Raw genomic sequence first — 21,936 nt, 5'->3', positions numbered from 1 at the left:
CCATTCATCCCTCTATCATCCATCCATCCCTCCCTCTATCCCTCCTTTCATCCCTCTATCCCTCCATTCATCCCTCCTTCTATCCCTCCATTCATCCCTCTATCATCCATCCATCCCTCCATTCATCCCTCTATCATCCATCCATCCCTCCCTCTATCCCTCCTTTCATCCCTCTATCCCTCCATTCATCCCTCCATTCATCCCTCCTTCTATCCCTCCATTCATCCCTCTATCATCCATCCATCCCTCCATTCATCCCTCTATCATCCATCCCTGCCTCTATCCCTCCATTCATCCCTCCCTCTATCCCTCCATTCATCCCTCCTTCTATCCCTCCATTCATCCCTCTATCATCCATCCATCCCTGCCTCTATCCCTCCATTCATCCCTCCCTCTATCCCTCCATTCATCCCTCTATCATCCATCCATCCCTCCCTCTATCTCTCCATTCATCCATCCCTCCATCCATCTTTGCAGCTGAATAATCTGCTTCTGGTGTCTGCAGTATAGAGGTCAAGATAACAAAATCTTCCTACTGCTTTCAATAGAGGCAGTAGCTCAGTGGTAAAGCTGCTTCCTTTGAAACAATGAACTCACAGCTCCACGAGTTCGAGTCCCGGCCGCCCCGAAAATCCAGAGCCGATGATCATTTAATTTAATTTATTCACTCCACTGAGGGGAGGAGCCGGGACATCAGCTGTGAGCCGCGGGAGTGCGGGACAGCCCTGATAAATCGTGCAAGTCCCGCAGAATCCGGGACGGTTGGGAGGTATGAGCAATGAGCATGAGCTGTTAGTGCACAATAAAAGGTAATTTTGCTGAAAAAACATAATAGATGTGTTGAGGGGCACATATTAGCAAGATTTATCAGAAAAAAAAAAAATCAGTTTTGGTAACTGGACAACTTCTTTAAAGTATAAACCAAACCCCTGTAGTTAGGACCCTGGGGAGAGGGGAAGGTGTGAGTGGGCGGGGTCGAGAGGTGGCAGAAGTGTGTGAAGGTGGTGATGGAGAAGTCAGATTGATTTGTGAGAGGAGTAAGCTGCTGCAGGGAAAGAGTGACGTGTGGAGTGGCTGAAGCCACCTGGAGCCTGTATGCAAGCCAAAAACAGGGGGAGGAGGGCCCAGTTAGAGTGGAGGTGATCCAGACTCGGGGACAGAGGGATCCCTTGGAAGCAGGACCCGGGACTCGGCACGCAGTGGGGAGCAATATCCCAGGACAAGGTACAGATCCAGGTCGACTTGTCAAGTTTTGCACGGCCGGTGGGATTCAGAGCCCACGGTCGACCCCAAGAGTCTGAGGCATGGGCAGCACAGAGAGGGCCCGGGTCGAACCCGTTAAATTAGCTCAAGCTGCTCAGTGGCAGGAGGGAGGACAACAAACCCCAGGAGTGCCAGGGAGAGTGTGGCCAGGTTCACAGCACAGGTGGTGGGACTCAGCAACCAGAGCAGTCAGCACCTCCAGAGGCAGTCTTTTCCAGCTGCACCAGTAAAAGACTTGGACTGTGTAAGGCTGCTTTCACACTACGTTTTGTTTAACATGCGTTATGAACTTTTTTTTGCTGTAAAAGCAGATCCTGTTTTTACAAAGAAAAACGCATGCAAACGCATGTGTTATTTTGCAGGATCCTGTCACTTGAAGTTTATGGGCGGGCATTGAAGTCATGTGATGATCAGGAGTGAGGGGAACTGAACGTGATAGACTGGGAGCCGGCATCTGACAGCTGCGGACACTGGTAACCAAGTTAAACATCGGGTAACTAAGCGAAGTGCTTTGCTTGGATACCCAATATTTACCTTGGTTACGAGCGTCCGCAGCTGCTAGGAGCCGGGTTCCCTGCACACGTAACCAAGATAAACATTGGGTAACTAAGCGAAGCGCTTTGCTTGGTTACCCGATATTTACCTTGGTTACGAGCGTCCGCAGCTGCTAGAAGCCGGGCTGCCTTCTCCCTGCACACGCAACCAAGGTAAACATCGGGTAACTAAGCGAAGTGCTTTGCTTGGTTACCCGATATTTACCTTTTTTACGAGCATCCACTGCTCTCAGGCAGGGGAGTGAGAGAGGAGAGAGAGGGGGAAGAGAGAGAGGGAGGGGAGACAGGGAGGGGGAGAGAGAGACTGATCACGCCAGGCTGGTTTCTGGGCATGCTCAGTAGAGCAAGCAGGATCCTGTCTATCAGCATGCTATCGTTCACATGCGTTTGCGTGCAGTATAGTTAGGATCCAGTGAAAAACAGTATTTGGACGCAGCTCAAAAACGCTACAAGTAGCGTTTTTGAAAAAAGTTAAAAAACTGCAAGTCGCTGGATCCTCACTATAACGCACGCAAACGCATGTGAACGCATGTTGACGCGAGTCCATTGCAAATGCATTGAAATGAAAACGCATTTGCACTGGATCCGTTTTTGCGTTAAAACGTTCATGACGCATGTTAAAAAAACGTAGTGTGAAAGCAGCCTTAGGCTGCTTTCACACATCCGGTTTTTGCAGTGCGGCTCAATCAGGCTCAAAAACCTATGCAACGGATGCGGCGAAAAAAACGGATCCGTTGCATATGTTTTTCCATGCGTTTTTTTGACTGACGCGGCTTGATACTAAGCATGCGCAGTGCAAAAAAACGCATCCGGATGCCGGATGCGTTTTTTGCTGCAGGACGCCCGCATCCAGCGTCCATAGGCTTGCATTGTAAATTGCGCCAGATCCGGCGCGATGCGTTTTTTTCGCCGCACAAAAAAACGTTCCATTCGGCCGCTGCATGGGCTAAATATGCCGCATCTGGCAAAAAACGGATGTAACGCAAGGCCATGCGGCACAATACGGCGCTAATGCAAGTCTATGCAGAAAAAAATGCAACCGGCGGCAAAAAAAAAACGGTTGCGTTTTTCTGCAAAGCACCGTATTGTGCCACTCAGCAAAAACCGGATGTGTGAAAGCAGCCTTACTTAGGTGGATCTCCGTTATTGCCCAGCGCCTCTACCTCATCCGCAGGACATTGCATCATTTATTTTCTTTTTCTTTTGTTTCACCGAGCCTCCCCCAGGGCACAGAGACCCGGATCCGAACGGATCGGGCCAAACTGCTCTGGGGCGTCAAAACTCGGGGGAGCTGGTGTAGTCGGACTATCCCCTTTTAAATGAACCCCTTTTTATTGTGCACCACGGGGCCACGGAACCGGGCCAGGCCGCGACCTCACAACCACTGGCTTGGCGACGGGTGCACAGGGAACGGATTGAGCTACTCCAATCCCTCGGGGTCCCGTGCGGGTGTCGCAACCGCGTTTTGGATGAAGCATGCTTTCCCTGGGTCCAGAACGCTGCGTTGAACAGTACAAGCACAGTGGATGGGATTTATAGAAATCCCATGCCCACTGTGCTTCATTTTTGCATAGCGTAAACTGACCAGCAGCGTTGCTTTCCGAGCCACAGCTTGTCAATTTATGCTTGCGGGGAGAACACCGCAAAAGTCTGCAGCACCCAGAACCCTGATTGTGGGCACGAACGCTGCGTTTTCCTGCGGACAACACTTGTGTCTCTGCCGGAGAAGACGCACTGCATCCAAAAACGCGGCATGTGCAGGTCGCGGGCACGTACCCTAAAAGGGTATTGCAGGATTAGAAGTATATGCTTTTCTTATTCCAAAAATGGCACCGCAGCTGTAAAAGGGTTGTTTCTTGTTTGGCAGCTCAGCTCAATTAGGGTACAGAAAGCGAAGTTAAGTGTATCACATGCAGTGTGTGGACAGACATGGAGCTATTTTTTTTTTTTGGGGGCTAGTGCAAAGAAGGAGAAGAAATTTCTACCAATCTTCGGGGGCCGCACAAAATGATCAACTTGAAAATTACCCTGCTATATGTGGTCAAACAATTAATTAACTCACCCGCCATTGGTGTCTGGAGCTGCTTCTCTTTGAAGCGGCTGTAATGTTAGATGATATTGCTTCTCACAACTGCTTTTCCAGGTTTGTCTCGGTCTGGAGTTCAGTAAACTTTGTGATAATAAGATTGGTAAATCATTGGTACATCACATAGCAGACTCTAGGACTGCTGTATATACATCACATAGGAGATTTTGGGGGCACATACACCACAGGAAACACAGGGGCTGGGGACATTATATATAATATGTGTATATATAATACATATACACACACATCACAGGAGGGGCTGGGGCATGTACATCACAGGAGATGATGGGGGCATATACATCACAGCAGATGCTAAGGCACAAAGATCACTGGGAGGCATAGACCTTACTGGAGGGTATATACATCACTGGGAGGCATAGACATGGCTGGGAAGCACTGAGGGGGGGGGGACTAGGAAGCACTGGGGGGGCCACTGACACCACTAGGGGAGCGCGGACAACACTGGGGGAGCATGGACAGCATTGGGGGCGTGGACAGCACAGGGGATGCATGGAAAGCATAGGGGGAGCACAGTCATTACTGGAGGGCACAGGCATTACTGGAGGGCACAGACATTACTGTGAGGGTATGGACATTACTAGGGACATTACTAGGGGTTAGATCTGCTTAACCTGTACCGGTAGTACTGGTGTGCCGGCACCAACCCCTCCCCCTGTTAGGAGGGATGCACTTGTGATTTTTCATTGCCCTACTTGTTCCTGAGCGAATATTGTCATGATTTGTTTTATGATTTGAATATTTAATAAAAAGTTTGTTTTATTGATGTTATGGCATCTGAGTAATTTCCTTCAAGGGGTTACTAGTGGTTCTATATATGCATGGGATGTTGTTTAATGGGTAGCAATATGTGGTTATTGTGACTCCTGAGATTACTAGGGGAGCGCAGACATTACTAGGGTGGCGCACAGCACTGGGGGGCAGGTACACAGAACAGGGAGCGGAGCACACAGCATTGGGATGCATGTAGAGGACCCAGGAGTGTGAGACTGCTGTTCCTCTTTTGTGGGACAGGAGCGCATTGCTTGCTAACCCCACCCGCAAAGTACGTCCTCATTACGCTGGCATCAGCCAGCGTGAGAACCTAATTGTATGCACATGCAGCACTCAGTAGTGAATGCTGCGTGCTAGTCCTCCCAGCGTACTTGGGGATTTAAGCCACGTGCACACGTTGAGTACTTGGTGAGGTTTTTTTACCTGAATATTTGTAAGCCAAAACCAGGAGTGGGTGAAAAATACAGAAGTGGTGCCCGTGTTTCTATTATATTATGTTTCTATTATACTTTTCCTCTGATTTGTTCTTCTCCTGGTTTTGTCTTAAAAATACTGTGGTAAAAAAACCTCGCCAAATACTGAATTGGGCACATGACCTTAAAGGGCCAGCAGCCGGCAAGACACAGCTGCTGCCCGAGCACCGCGGTCCCCGGGAATCTGCTTGGTCGCAGAAAAGACCATCCCCTGGTTCCCCACTCCTGGTCTACACTGTGTGCAGACTTTTTAGGCAAATGAGTATTTTGATCACATGATAAAAAATTTTTTTTGTGTAAATCAGATTTTATTCGAATAAAGAACATGTTTACAAGTTATAGGATAGGCAACATATGATATACAGTAGAGTAACTCAAATCTTGGAGGTAGTAAGTAATATAACACTTTTCTACTTGCATAATAATTCTTTTGATTACACACTTCAGGTCAGACCATCATCATCCATGTAATAGCTTTGCTTTGGAGATGATGCCCACTGGGTGACCAACAATCCGACCCCCATACAAAAATTTATGCAGCCTCGTTTAGAAACGGGAGGCAACGTAGATGCACAAAGTCCCTGAGATGACAATCCTTTCTAACAATGTAAATAAACATAACATAAAATGTACAAAGAGGAAAGAAAAATGAGAAAAGAGGAAATGTAGGGGGAGAGGGAAAAGAAAAGAAGGACGAAGAAGATGTCTCGTCTGGGTCGTGTGCAGCCCCCGGCACTTTTGTTTTGTGGAATGGACAATCACAGAGGTCTCACGCCCCCAACTGAAGCTTGAAGCCATAGTACCAGGTCTGGTGTCTCTCTATACATAATCCACGGCGCCCACAGCCTGAACACTCGCTCCCCCGAGTCAGATGCCTGGCCGACCAGCTCCTCCATCCTATAGATGTGGTTAATCTCGGCCACCAGTTCAGCCCGCGAGGGCACTTTGGTCTGCCTCCAGTACCTTGGGATTAATCTCCTTGCCCCCGTCAAAAAATGCCTTAACAGGCTTCTCTTGAAGTTGGCGATCGAGATATTGCTTAAGGATAGAAGAGCCAGTTCCGGCGTCGGCTCAAACCTAGTGGATGACACTTTATTCAGAAGGGCAAACACGTCTAGCCAAATATATTGTATGAGAGGACAAGACCACCACATGTGGATGTATGCGCCTCTATCGTTTGAGCATCTCCAGCATTCTTCAGAGACAGATGGGAACATGGAATGAATTCTGGAGGGGCAGTGATACCACCTAGAAACTATTTTGTAGCCCCGTTCCTGTGACGCTACATCCAGTGACGACTTGTGGGTAAAGAGTAATCACATGATAATTTTTATACATGTTGTCCTACTCCAAGCTGTATAGGCTTGAGAGGCAACTACCAATTAAGTAAATCAGGTGATGTGCATCTCTATAATGAGGAGGGGTGTGGTGTAAGGACATCAACACGTTATATAAGGGGTGCATACTTATTAGGCAACTTCCTTTCCTTTGGCAAAATGGGTCAGAAGAGAGATTTGACGGGCTCTGAAAAGTCCAAAATTGTGAGATGACTTGCAGAGGGATGCAGCAGTCTTGAAATTGCCAAACTTTTGAAGCATGATCACCGAACAATCAAGCGTTTCATGGCAAATAGCCAACAGGGTTGCAAGAAGCGTGTTGGGCAAAAAAAGACGCAAAATAACTACCCATGAATTGAGGAAAATCAAGCGTGAAGTTACCAAGTTGCCATTTGAAACCAGTTTGGCCATATTTCAGAGCTGCAACATTACTGGATTGTCAAAAAGCACAAGGTGTGCCATACTCGGGGACATGGCCAAGGTAAGACAGGCTGAAAAACGATCACCTTTGAACAAGAAACGCAAGATAAAACGTCAAGACTGGGCCAAGAAATATCTTAAGACTGATTTTTCAAAGGTTTTATGGACTGATGAAATGAGAGTGACTCTTGATGGGCCAGATGGATGGGCTAGAGGCTGGATCAGTAAAGGGCAGAGAGCTCCACTCCGACTCATACGCCAGCAAGGTGGAGATGGGGTACTGGTATGGGCTGGAATCATCAAAGATGAACCTGTGGGACCTTTTCGGGTTGAGGATGGAGTGAAGCTCAACTCCCAGACCTACTGCCAGTTTCTGGAGGACAACTTCTTCATGCAGTGGTACAGGAAGAAGTCGGTATCGTTAAAAAAAACATGATTTTCATGCAGGACAATGCTCCATCACATGCATTCAACTACTCCACAGCGTGTCTGGCCAGTAAAGGTCTAAAAGATGAAAAAATAATGACATGGCCCCCTTGTTCACCTGATCTGAACCCCATAGAGAACCTGTGATCCCTCATAAAATGTAAGATCTACAGGGAGGGAAAACCGTACACCTCTCGGAACAGTGTCTGGGAGGATGTGGTGGCTGCAGCACGCAATGTTGATCGTAAACAGATCAAGCAACTGACAGAATCTATGGATGGTAGGCTGTTGAGTGTCATCATAAAGAAAGGTGGCTATATTGGTCACTCATTTTTTTGGGTTTTGTTTTTGCATGTCAGAAATGTTTATTTCTAAATTTTGTGCAGTTATATTGGTTTACCTAGTGAAAATAAACAAGTGAGATGGGAATATATTTGGTTTTAGTTGCCTAATAATTCTGCACAGTAATAGTTACCTGCACAAACAGATATCCCCCTAAGATAGCCAAATCTAAAAAAACCCTACTCCAACTTCCAAAAATATTAAGCTTTGATATTTATGAGTCTATTGGGTTGATTGAGAACATAGTTATTGATCAATTATAAAAAATATCCTCTAAAATACAACTTGCCTAATAAGTCTGCACATGGTGTATAAATATATCACTAATGATTGTGCTTTATTCTATCTTGTTTGAAAAACTTATTTTCCAATATACTATTAGGATATTTTTGGTAATTTATGGAGGGGGGTGTTCTGTTCAAGATCCCCATCCATAAGCCAGATCACGATTTTACTGTAATGCTTTACTTTCTTTATGGACAAAACAGAGCAGTTGTTGCTGGGTTCCCCATAGATTACAGCTGATCTCTGGGGGGTGCCAGGAGAAAGACAGCTTGTCATCAATTTATTGTCAGGAGACCATTCTAACAAAAGGGTATGGTCCAAAGAGGACAACCCCTTCAAGATGCATTAGCAGATTGGGTACCTAAGTATGTATGTCATAAACTCTGTGGCGCTTAGGCTAAGTTCACACTTCCGTTGTTTTGCATCAGTCACATGCGTCGCTTGACGCATGTGACTGATGCGCTGTACAACGGATGACAACGGATGACAAAGAACAGAATTCTTTGTCGGATTCCGTTGTGTGTGGGGGGCGGAGTTCGGGGGGCGGAGTTCTGGGTGGGTGGAGCCGAGCGGGGCCGTGGCATTGAGTACGTCAGTGCCGCGGGTACTGCAGGACAGGTGAGTGTAAGTATGTTTGTGTGTGTGTGTGTGTATACATGCTGAGTGCGGGAGGGGGCGGAGCCGAGCGGTGAAGTGTCTGGCTCCGTGCACAGCCAGGGTAAATATCGGGTAAAAGCAAAGTACTTTTTGCTTGGTTACCCGATATTTATCTTGGTTACCAGCATACACCGCTGAGCGCTGGCTCCCTGCACCCGTAACCAGTGTAAATACCGTGTAACTAACCAAAGCGCGTTGCTTAGTAACCCGATGTTTATCCTGGTTACCTGTGCGGGGAGCCAGAGAGCGCATGCGCAGTGAAATCCAACGGATTCCACTGCACAAAAACGTTACATGCTGCGTTGCTCCCGCCCGGCGGTCAGTGAAAAAACGACTGACCGCGACGCAGCATCATCAGTCACAATCCGTCGCCAATAGAAGTCTATGGGGAAAAACTGGAATCCTGCAAAATATTGCAGGATACCGTAATTCCTCAAGGCGATGGATTGTGACTGATACAAAACAACGGAAGTGTGAACTTAGCCTAACAATAGGGGAGCACTGTGTCTGTATACACTCAGGGCCAGTAGTTATATCAGATCTGGTCTTGTGGTGTCACACTGAGACACGAGCTAATGAAGGTGAAGTATTGATGTGAGGCTGTGTGTGTCACAGGTATGTGAAGGTCGCTCTGGGGGGTGGAGTTGTTCCACAGGTAATATTTCGGCGAGTGCAGTTGCTGCTGATTTCTTACTGTCTGCAGCACCGCCCTCCAGAACCTGTTTGAGGATCACTCTCTAGTTCCTGTACACTCCCACTGCTTTGCTGCCTATTACTCGGGCTTACACCTCCATTGCCAGGGGTCCACTTCGCCTACATTACCATCTATTATTGACCCTCTTGTGAAGACATTACTTATCTGTAATGGTATGGCAGTTCTTGTGCATTATGGTGCTTTACGTTAACATAGGAATGTTAAGCAGTAGCTAATGATTCCTTGTTGTTTTCCTGCAGCCCCTGAGAAGAGCCCTGTGGAGTACGGGACCTGTAAGTACCATGTCACCACATTTACATTGACAGTTCTGGGTGTCTTCTGTATCCTAATTATTGCATTAATTCTAATGTAACCGATGACATAACTTCCGCTTAAATACCTTCCCTATTGTTTTAGGTGATCCCTTAATCCCTTCATTTGATGTCACCCGTATTTTTCTATCTTAGCTTTTACTTTTAACCTTAAGTGGGCCTTATTAGTTATAATGGTTGTTACTAATGACCGGCCCAACACTATTTACTTGTGGCGCTAAATAACCAGTTCTCAGACAATATTACCCTATCAGAACTTTCTAGTTGTAATATTGTGGGAAAAATGCATGGGGATGACTTATTATCTCTGCTTTTACATGTATCTACCATCTATAATAAACATCGGATCAAAAAATATTGGAAAGTTTGTCTGTTGGGGGCTGATTCTAGCTTCAGGTCATTTAACACTAGAAGTCCCAGAGAGGGGTCATTTGACATTGCTACCGTTGGAACCCTATGGAGCTCGAAATTCCTGGGACTTCTAGTGTTAAACAGGTCATTCTTTTGTAAGTAAATGTTATTCACTGTACCATAAAAAGCTCTTTACTGCTGTGTTCACACGCTGTGTTTTTGCTGCATTTTTTTTCTGACGGAAAAAAACCTGTTCTCTTGGCAGTAAACGCTGCAAAACGCCCATTTTTCGGTGTTTGCGTGTTTTTGGTTTTTTTTTCCATTTTTTTTGGGGTGCAGATTCCATGTGTGCTTTGTCTACAGAACATTTTTAGGGAGTACAGCAATAACCCTACTGCCAGGGTTTATATTAAATCTCCAATCAATAGAGATATATAGCAAAAAGGTAAAACTTAATGTTTATTATATATATTAAATGGATATACCCCAGTAAAATGTAAAATATGCCTAGACACACATGAATTGACACATTATGTGATATATAAAGTGTTCAAATAAACCATGCAGGTAAATAAATGGTTTGATCTCACCGCAAAGTGTTGATGTTGATCATCCAGGAAAGAATCAGGATCCAAATATGAAGATGTGGGCACTAAAGATCGTCCTGTTGTGCCCAATGTTTTGTTTTGTCTCCCGTTTTGACAAGGGCAGTACCCAAGCGTGGTCCTGTCCCACTAAAGTAGCCCCAATATACAGTATATCCCACTACATTTTGTCCCTAGTACCAGGGAACTGTTCGGTTGAGTGTACTTGAGAAAGTAGGGGGGGGCGTAAAGTTGTGACCTGCAGTGGCAGAGAACCTCCCAATGACCTACAGAGTTCTGCGTGGCCAGTGTATAGGCATGTCAGGGCAGACACTCATTTCTATACACTGGCCATGCAGAACTCTGTAGGTCATTGAGAAGTACTCTTCTACTAATGGTCTTCATTTTACTTTGTAACCCCTCTTTTTCTCACGTACGCTCATCTGAAGAGTTGCCTAGTACCAGGGATGAAACGCATTGGGACATATATTGGGGGTACTAGTCAGACAGGACCAGACTTGGGTATTGTCCTTGTTAGGATGGGAGACAATAAATTGGGCACGACAGGGAGATCTTTAGTGCCCACATCTTCAAATTTGGATCCTGATTCTTTTCCTAGGCGATAAACATCGACACTTTGGAGTTAGTTTGAACCATTTATTTACCTGCACGGTTTATTTGAGCACTTTATATATCATATATTGTGTCAATTCACGTGTCTCCATGTATATATTACATTTTACTGAAGCATGTTACTTTTAAAATATATAATAAACATTAATTTTTATCTTCTCATTGCTATATACCTACAGTATGAGTTTAATAAAATTAGTTTTATTTACCAAAAATGGTTAAAAAACACTGCAAAAATGTTTGTTGTGGTTTTGCAGCTTTTTTCACTTCACTTTTTCAGTTACACAGTTTAGTAAAAAACAAAACAATGCATGAAATTTCTACTTTTTTGCTGGTACTGTAAAAGCAGCTTTTAATTTGCCTAAAAAATGCAGCAAAAAAACACTGCAAAAATGCTGCTCATGAACATGGCCTAACTTTGTATGGTTTCAATTTCCCAAAAACCTCAATATTATACTTGCTGTCACTGAGTGGAAACATATGTTCCTGATGTATGTAAAGCGCTGCGGAATATGTTAGCGCTATATAAAAATAATCTAAAGATTTTTTTGTTCTTATGCAGACGCCATCCTGATTAAGGTGCATTTCTTAAGTTAAACGAGTTTTCCACTACTAATATGACACCCTTTCATTTGTCCTAACTGTTCCTAAGTAACACTTTTTTCTAATATACTTCTTCTACCTACCCTGTTCCTGTAAGCTTATCTCTCTGCGGCTACTATATTCCTGTGTTGATTTTCTCACAAATTTGAGCAAGGGTTTTCATGGGTGGGAGTGGGGCCGCCTCTCTGTGAATGACATCAGTCTAGGCTCGCATGCCCAGATCACACTTCACTCTCCTCTGAGCCAGCTTTCCAGTACGGTGTTTTCATTTGACAAGCGCTGCGCCGACCACAGGGTAATACATTGACTAATGATCTGCACATCACAGCCCTTGTCACCTGAAAGCACCGCACTGTATAGCAGGATCAGAGGAGAGTGAAGTGTAATCTGGGCATGCATGCCCAGACTGATGTCATTCACAGTGAGGTAGCCCCGCTCCCAGCGATGTCAAGCCCTGCTCAGTTGCTCTGATTCCGGTCTCCAGATTGGAAAGATCGAAGTTAAAACATCAATATAGGAATAAATATATAATAGAGAGATCAGCTTATAGAAGTAGGGTAGGCAGCAGAAGTATATTAGGAAAGTGTTACTTAGGAATAGTTAGGACAAATGAAAGATGGTCACATTAGTAGTGGAAAACCTCTTTAAGTACATCAGAACACTGAACTAAGCTTGGTTAGCACAGTTTTTAAACCTCTGAATGTAATTTAGAAGGTTCCCTTTCAGTGACAGGCTACATTCCCAAGAGGAGCTTTTGTTGGGTTTTTGATGCTGCAGACTTTCTGCACCTAATATGTAAATTAGGTTACTTTTGTTTTTAACATATGTTTTTATTGCATTTTTGGCGCTGTAATTTTTGCATCTTCTTGGTTTGTCATGCTTTAAATAAAGCTGCTTTGTTTTTGTCACTTCCTGGTATTTTCCTTTGACAAAACTTTATTGATATATGTGTGATTATGTGTGGATTACATTTGATTTTCATGTATTTCAATTACGTAATCGCACTAAAAACACGTGCATTTTTTACCTGCGGATTTTCCACATCTAATGGAAGTCTATGGTGACAATATGCACACAAACTTTAGCATATCTACAATAGAAATTGCCATGTTGTGGATTTCAAACCCACACCGCAAGTCAGTTTACGCGGAGTAAAAAAAAAAGAAGCGCAGTGCGGCGGAGATTTCTGTAAATCTCACACATTTTGCTGGAACTGTAAGACACTACATTTTTGACGCAATGAAAATACGCAGCATCAAAAACACATTGTGGGAACATAGCCTTGAGGACGCTTTACACGCAACGACATCGCTAACGAGATGTCGTTGGGGTCACAGAACTCGTGACACACATCCAGCCTTGATAGCGACGTTGCGTGTGAAACGTTCGAACGACCACTAACTATCAAAAATACTCGCCATATCGTTGATCGTTGACACATCGTTCTAATCTCAAATATCGTTACTGCTGCAGGACGCAAGTTGTTTGTCGTTCCTGCGGCAGCACACATTGCTATGTGTGACACCAAAGGAACGAGGTACAACATCGTACATGCGGCCGCCGGCAATGAGGAAGGAAGGAGGTGGGCGGGATGTTCGGCCCGCTCATCACCACCCCTCAGCTTCTATTGGTCGGCCGCTTAGTGACGCCGCTGTGACGCCGAACGAACCTTCCCCTTAGAAAGGAGGTGGTTCGCCGGCCACAGCGACGTCACTAGGCAGGTAATTACGTGTGACCATTCCTAGCGATGTTGTGCGCCACAGGCAGCGATTTGCCCGTGACGCACAACCAACGGGGGCGGGTGCTTTCACCAGCGACATCGCTAGTGTGTAAAGTGGCCTTTAGATGAGATTTTGAAAATGTCAAGGAACAGAAAGATATAGTACCAAATAAGCTGCAGAATTTTTCAGTGAGCAAGATTTACTTACATAAAAGCCCTTCAGTAAATAGTGTCGGTTCTTAAAGGGAACCAATCACCAAGATTTGGCAATATGAACTAAAGGCAGTGGCGCACTGGCACTAAGATGCTGAATCCAGACATACCTGTTGTAGAAAGATCAGATGGTTAGTTGCAGAAGTATCTTTATTCAAAGTTGCAGAAATGCACTGCACTTTTATTGACGGGTGCAATGGAGAGGGGCCTTTGTGGGTCGGGACCTCACTATAAAGTCCTCCAGCGTCCTCTATGACGTGCCCCTTTTTCTTTATTTGAATATTGCACTGCCATTGCTGTTATTGGCTTGGTGGCGCTTGCGCAGTGAGACAATAATTCTGTCTTCATTAAAATGGCGCCGGAGTCTGCGCATGTGCAAACCATGATCTCCGGCGCCAATTTATTGAAGAGAGGCATTAGCATCACTCCCTCACCCTCCAAAAAAATGGGTTGAAGAAAACCCCATATCAAACACAACATCAAAACCGCGCCATAAAGCACATCTTTTTAGAATATGCATTTTTTCACCCCCAAAAAAATCCATGTAAAAAAGTGTGTGAACATACCCTATTTCCAAATTCTCCTACTGCTTTTTCAAATATAGTCTATTACTCTACCATTGGATGTCCTCAAATGTAAACCGTATATAGTTGCTAATATGCAATTATAAAAATGATGGCCTATGTGAAACAGTGAGTATCACAGTGGAGACCCTTGTGTGACACTGCTTTGTTCCAAGCAGACCTAGAATATTGATTGAGAACACAATAAAATGTATTACAATATATCACACATGGCTTGAAGGTCTATTGGCTAATGAATTAGAAAATTACATTATGTCCAATTACCTTGCATATTGTCTAAACCAGTCCAGCAGCCAGTGATCTATAGCGAATGACAGCTGCAGGGAATTCAATTTATATTTAGTCACCCTAGGCTCTGTGTCTGAGTCTCCGTGCCCCCTGATGTTCTTCGAAATTAAAGCACTACCTTAAAGAGGTTATCTACTGCTTTAACATTGAAGACCTATCTGCACAATAGGGCATCAATGTCTGATCTGCCGGGGTCCGACACCCAACACCCTCACCGATCAGCTGTGTACTGTGCCGGCGGCGGCAGCAGCAGCAGGTGGACGGAAATGCTCAGTTCCGGAGCTGCCCCGTCAACTAATAGTGGCTGGGTACTGCACATCCGCCTCCTAGTGATTTGAATGTGCTGTACCCGGCCATGGCCGCAATTAGAAGACAGGACAGCTCCAGAACTGAGAATTTCCGGTTGCCTGCTGCTGCCACTGACCCCAAATACAGCTGATCGGCGAGGGTGCCGGGTGTTGGACCTTGACCGATCAGACATTGATGACCTATCCTAAGGATAGGACATCAGTGTAAAAGTAGAGGACAACCCCTATTTATACACATTTAATGTGGTATGTACCTTTAGGATTGGTATTACAAAGACAGCTCGCCCAAAATAATTTCTTCTACATAAGAATAGCCTTGTAAAACAGCATCACACCCAGCACCATGTCACTCCGGGTGTCTGCAGCTCTGTAGATCCCTTGGTTCGATGGGCTTCAAGGGTTTTTTCACTTTTAGAGACATTGACGCCAAACGTTTACTGTCATGTAGAATTACATAATCAGATAGCACTCACTCTCTCTGGGTCCTTTCTATTTACCGTTGCTCCACTCTGTCTTTTGGCTGCAGCCGTCACGTTACATTGACAGCTTATATCACCACTGCAGCCAATCACTGAGCCCAGCAGGCTCGTTTCACATTACAGGAAACTTTTGCTCATTAATATCTAACTTCTAAAAGTAGAAATCCCCTTTAGGGGCATTGTCCACTTATCTTTATTTTAACTTATATATTGGGGATCTGTACTGTATATGTAGCAGGCTGGTGGGTCAATGTGAACGGTAACTGGTGTGAACAGAACCCAATATCTAGAATGATAATCTAATATTTGTTCATAAGGTAATGTAATTGTATATCTTTCCAGGTTTTTTTTAGAACTAAAACATTAAAATAATGACTGTTAAATTCACAGTTGTGTCCCCAAAAAGAATAATAACAGTTGCATAATTTTACCATGCAGAACCAGTTAGGTGACGCTGTAATTCAGGAAGTCACATTGCCCATTAACGCTTACATCTGTCAGTGACTGCATTGTAAAAGGTCAGCTTAAGGCTACATAGAGTACAGCAAAAGATCTTTGTATTTCTCATTATTGTTCAATAGACACTATAAGAATCTGGAATGCGATGTCTGTCTTGCCCTGTAGTTGAATAGTTGTGATATCTGTTTCTCAACAACTCTGGAGTCTTTTCATTTCTTTAAAATTGAGGCTTTATGATTTGCAGTTCAACAGAAACCTCTTCAAGCCTTGTTTCAGGTTATCATTGCTAACAATTCTCCCAACTACCATATAAGTGTCACAAGGAGGTTTTTGCAAATATTACCAACTGTCATGGCAGCATCAGGATCTGTGGAAATTACAGATTCTTGCACTCTGCCTTCTAATTTCTCTGTGTGTGATCAGTCCAGTGAGTTTCGGGCCTCGACCCACAGACTTGTAGTTAATAGGCAGGCTAGCGAGAGTTAATCTTTGCTGGGCTGCTTGTTAATCTCCTTCAGTCACATACTGTGGGAGAGCAAGTCACATTCACTCCCCTCCTATTTATGCTGGCTGGACACTTCCATCAGTGCCAGCTATAGTTTATACTGGTCTGGAGAGGTGGTTGTATCCAGACTTACTGGTGGTTGTAGTGCTTTATTACTGTGAGTGGTTGTGGTATTAAGCCTTGTTATCCTTTTGTTCCTGCCTTACTTCTCTTGCTAATCTCCTTAGTTTCTTACTGTTTGTTCCTGTGAGATTGCAATGTGTCGAGTTTTAGTTTTTCCCTGTCTTTCCGAATCTGTGCTGCCATCACACTCTGGCCCCTTACTTCCCTAGGGTGGGGGTGACAAATTAGTTCTGGTCAGGAGAATAGCCAGGCACGGGACTCGGGCATCTCCACCATTCGGGGTAAACCTGAAGATAATATGTATGCCCCCCAGTAATATGTATGTCCCCAGCCTCTCCTGTGATGTATATAAAGCAGTGTCAGTGTGCTCTATGTGCGGCCATGTCTGTTAGTGACGGCCACCTATCAGCGTGGCACAGACACATGCCCAGGATGAGCTGGATGGAGACAAGTGGGGGAGGTGAATGAGGCTGTTGTCTGCTTCCTAATATTAGTAATATCTCTGTGTCTGTATGTGCATGTATGATGTGTATCTATGTACAGTTAGGTCCAGAAATATTTGGACAGTGACACAATTTTCGCGAGTTGGGCTCTGCATGCCACCACATTGGATTTGAAATGAAACCTCTACAACAGAATTCAAGTGCAGATTGTAACGTTTAATTTGAAGGTTTGAACAAAAATATCTGATAGAAATTGTAGGAATTGTACACATTTCTTTACAAACACTCCACATTTTAGGAGGTCAAAAGTAATTGGACAAATAAACCAAACCCAAACAAAATATTTTTATTTTCAATATTTTGTTGCGAATCCTTTGGAGGCAATCACTGCCTTAAGTCTGGAACCCATGGACATCACCAAACGCTGGGTTTCCTCCTTCTTAATGCTTTGCCAGGCCTTTACAGCCGCAGCCTTCAGGTCTTGCTTGTTTGTGGGTCTTTCCGTCTTAAGTCTGGATTTGAGCAAGTGAAATGCATGCTCAATTGGGTTAAGATCTGGTGATTGACTTGGCCATTGCAGAATGTTCCACTTTTTTGCACTCATGAACTCCTGGGTAGCTTTGGCTGTATGCTTGGGGTCATTGTCCATCTGTACTATGAAGCGCCGTCCGATCAACTTTGCGGCATTTGGCTGAATCTGGGCTGAAAGTATATCCCGGTACACTTCAGAATTCATCCGGCTACTCTTGTCTGCTGTTATGTCATCAATAAACACAAGTGACCCAGTGCCATTGAAAGCCATGCATGCCCATGCCATCACGTTGCCTCCACCATGTTTTACAGAGGATGTGGTGTGCCTTGGATCATGTGCCGTTCCCTTTCTTCTCCAAACTTTTTTCTTCCCATCATTCTGGTACAGGTTGATCTTTGTCTCATCTGTCCATAGAATACTTTTCCAGAACTGAGCTGGCTTCATGAGGTGTTTTTCAGCAAATTTAACTCTGGCCTGTCTATTTTTGGAATTGATGAATGGTTTGCATCTAGATGTGAACCCTTTGTATTTACTTTCATGGAGTCTTCTCTTTACAGTTGACTTAGAGACAGATACACCTAATTCACTGAGAGTGTTCTGGACTTCAGTTGATGTTGTGAACGGGTTCTTCTTCACCAAAGAAAGTATGCGGCGATCATCCACCACTGTTGTCATCCGTGGACTACCAGGCCTTTTTGAGTTCCCAAGCTCACCAGTCAATTCCTTTTTTCTCAGAATGTACCCGACTGTTGATTTTGCTACTCCAAGCATGTCTGCTATCTTTCTGATGGATTTTTTCTTTTTTTTCAGCCTCAGGATGTTCTGCTTCACCTCAATTGAGAGTTCCTTAGACCGCATGTTGTCTGGTCACAGCAACAGCTTCCAAATGCAAAACCACACACCTGTAATCAACCCCAGACCTTTTAACTACTTCATTGATTACAGGTTAACGAGGGAGATGCCTTCAGAGTTAATTGCAGCCCTTAGAGTCCCTTGTCCAATTACTTTTGGTCCCTTGAAAAAGAGGAGGCTATGCATTACAGAGCTATGATTCCTAAACCCTTTCTCCGATTTGGATGTGAAAACTCATATTGCAGCTGGGAGTGTGCACTTTCAGCCCATATTATATATATATATATATAATTGTATTTCTGAACATGTTTTTGTAAACAGCTAAAATAACAAAACTTGTGTCACCGTCCAAATATTTCTGGACCTAACTGTATGTCACTGTATATGACTGTGTCCAGATTTATGTCTATTTATATGTGTTTTTTTAAATTTCTCTTTAAATATGTATGTGTAGGTATGCCTGTATGTGTATATAGCTGTGCATGTCTGTATGGTGGGACACACTGAGACTCTTTCTCTCAGGGCCCACAAAAACCTGGAGATGGACCTGTCCAGGAGTTCCCACCATACACCCATTCAGTATTCTTGCATCAAGCACTCCCACCACATAGGCACATCCTGCCTCAAGCACCTCCATTGACAGGTAATATCATACTGTCTCCAGTTTACCATACTTAAAACGGTTGACCGGTCTAAATCAGTGTTCCCAACTTGAATTTTTATTTTTTTTCTGGACAGCTTAGCAAAAAGTCACCAACAGATAATATTTTTCATGCACACCATGTAAAACCATAGTAAATCATTATTTTTATAAGTGATACATGTCTACAACCCATAATTCTGATATGAAAACATCATCTCAATTCACTATAAACTAAAAAATTATAATAATTACTGTCAAAATAATTTGTAGAAGTTTGTTTAGCATCAAAATAAATCACAGATGCCTTAAAAAAAAAATTAAGGGAAGAGCAAAAAAGTGCCCTGTTTTTATGGCCAGTCCTTAAATTTCTGGATGGTTGGCAACCCAGGTCTAAGGCGGGCTTTACACGTTGCGACATCGCTACCGATATATCGTCGGGGTCACGTTGTTAGTGACACACATCCGGCGCCGGTAGCGACATCGCAACGTGTAAATCCTAGGTGCGACGATGAACGAGCGCAAAAGCGTAAAAAATCGCTGATCTGCGTCACGTCGTTAATTTCCATAATGTCGTTACTGCTGCAGATACGATGTTGTTTGTCGTTCCTGCAGCACCACACATAGCGGTGTGTGAAACCACAGGAACGACAAACATCTCCTTACCTGCGTCCACCGGCAATGCGGAAGGAAGGAGGTGGGCGTCATGTTCCGGCCGCTCATCTCCGCCCCTCCGCTTCTATTGGCCGGCCGCTTAGTAACGTCGCCGTGACGTCGCTGTGACACCGAACGCACCTCCCCCTTGAAGGAGGGATTGTTCGGCGGTCACAGCGACGCCGCCAACCAGGTATGTGCGTGTGAAGCTGCCGTAGCGATAATGTTCACTACGGCAGCAAGCACCAGATATCGCATGTACGACGGGGGCAGGTGCTATCGCGCTCGACATCGCTAGCAATTGCTAGCGATGTCGCAGCGTGTAAAGCCCGCCTAAGTCCACAAGTCTGAAGTCAGTCTATGTGACTGCAGACTTGTGAATCCTCACATTGCATGCACTGTGCGCTGAGAGGATTTGCCCGTGTCAGAGCCGAGAACGGGGACTACGTGGCCGCAATTATGCAATATGCATACTCTTTGTCAGAATCCTACTAGATGGGTACGGCCTCTTCCAATACATTTGCAGTAGGCAAGGCAGTGCCGACCTAGTCGGGTTCAGGCCATAATGCATAGTAAAGGACATGTAATCTCTGGCGCTGATACTGGTGAATCCTCACATCAAACAGTGCGTGACTGCAGACTTTAGTGACTGTGAACTTGTGGATTTAGACTGCACAACCCCTTTAAGTGATGTCAAAGCCAATGTGTGAACATCCAGATATGCTCTTCTTGGCGGGTGATTCAAATAATTTGCGATCTTGAGTTCCACAATTTTTAACTGTTTACTAGATCTGGTACTAATTCATCAAGCTGACAGACAGCCGTGAGCCACACACCATGGGCCCGTAAGCCATATATGGCTCCCAAGCCACAGGCTGAGTCCCCGTTGTTAAAATATTATAGCTTTTGAGTCAAGAGAACCTTATCAGCATCTAATGATATATGGCCCATATTCTTGTCTCTGCAGTACAACCTCCTCCTTCCCTTGGACTAACTCCTTTACTGCCTTCTGTAATTTTCTCCTCTGTCCCATTACATATTTTTCTTGCTCTGCTTATCACCAGCCTTTATTGCATGCACAATATCCAAATGTAGAATTTCAATGCCTGATCCTTTTGTTCTCCGTGTAATAAGCCACTATTGTAGGTATCTCGTAGTGGTTTATTCCTATCTTACTACTGAAATCACATACACACTCTGTCCATCCAAGCATGCATGTATGCGGCAGTCAGACGCTATCTGTGGTCTATGGGCACCTGCGAGTACGAGGTATGTCTGTGGCTCAAACGTTAAGTTGTACCTTTAAGCCAGAAAACCTAGATCATCTTATTAGAAAATCAGTTTGCTTCAATGTTATGTTTGTCATTTTCCAAACAATAAGGTATATTCATTGTCATAAAAGTGAATGTGCTTTGATCGGTCGTGCGCTAAGAAATTTATGAAACCGTCCTTAACGCTACTCTTTTATTATCGCCACTACTATCATTACGTATGATGAATGTCTAACATGTTATTTCATACATTAGATTTATCACAAGGAGGTCTATGTCGCCGTCTTGTTACTTCTTCAGCTGACTTTCTGTATTTGCTTTTACTATTTTTTCCATACTTATGGAAATACCTGTGTAGAGAACTATAGTCATCATAAATAACCAGTTTTATACACCAAAACTCATACACGGGTAAGAATGCTTCCTGCTACCATAACCATAAATTTGGAAAACAAAATCATGTAACGTAACCCAAAATTATGTTTCCTCCAACATGATTGCTTATATAACATAGAGATGACAGACAATTACATTATAATCTTCGGCAACCAGTATGAACGTGTATAGACAGTCATACTGGTCGGTATTCAGCCTTCCCAAGGTGAAATCTTTGGGGGAATCTGGCAAATGTTTTCAGTTCCCCTGAAGTGCTACCACATGTGATAGAAATATTACATGTTACCAATTCAAATCAATGGACTGTTGGTGTAAAGGTCCTGTCACACACAGAGATAAATCTGTGGCAGATCTGTGGTTGCAGTGAAATTGTGGACAATCAGTGCCAGGTTTGTGGCTGTGTACAAATGGAACAATATGTCTATGATTTCACTGCAACCACAGATCTGCCAAAGATTTATCTGTGTGTATGACGGGGCCTTAAGGCATGGATGTGACAGGTCCTCCAGAGCTAGTCACTGCTATGGCTAGTGTTGAGGATTCAGAAAGGGCAGCCCTCTACTAATCAAGTATAACCCAATAGTGAATTTGAAAAATGGTTTATCTGTACTAGACAAACTTTTTTGGAAGAGTC

At 44.2% G+C, this 21,936-nt stretch overlaps 1 protein-coding gene across 7 annotated transcripts in view; it reads left to right on the top strand.

Annotated features, from left to right (window-relative positions):
• Window positions 1-21,936, top strand: part of EPB41L1 (erythrocyte membrane protein band 4.1 like 1) — a 214,776-nt gene that overhangs the window by 76,008 nt on the left and 116,832 nt on the right. For 5 of the 7 annotated variants that reach the window (XM_075349831.1, XM_075349830.1, XM_075349829.1 and 2 more), the window contains exon 2: window positions 9,593-9,625. The exons of 1 other annotated variant lie outside the window; for it this stretch is intronic. The gene's annotated coding sequence lies outside the window, so the exon portion shown is untranslated. Of the gene's footprint in view, window positions 1-9,467; window positions 9,506-9,592; window positions 9,626-21,936 lie in introns of those variants that run through there. One more of the 7 variants, XM_075349827.1, reaches the window with a different exon arrangement.

Source organism: Anomaloglossus baeobatrachus, chromosome 5 (genome assembly GCF_048569485.1).
Source record: "Anomaloglossus baeobatrachus isolate aAnoBae1 chromosome 5, aAnoBae1.hap1, whole genome shotgun sequence".
NCBI lineage: Eukaryota > Metazoa > Chordata > Amphibia > Anura > Aromobatidae > Anomaloglossus > Anomaloglossus baeobatrachus.
The sequence above is the reverse complement of the archived record's forward strand: the minus strand, read 5'-3'. Positions and strand labels throughout refer to the sequence as shown.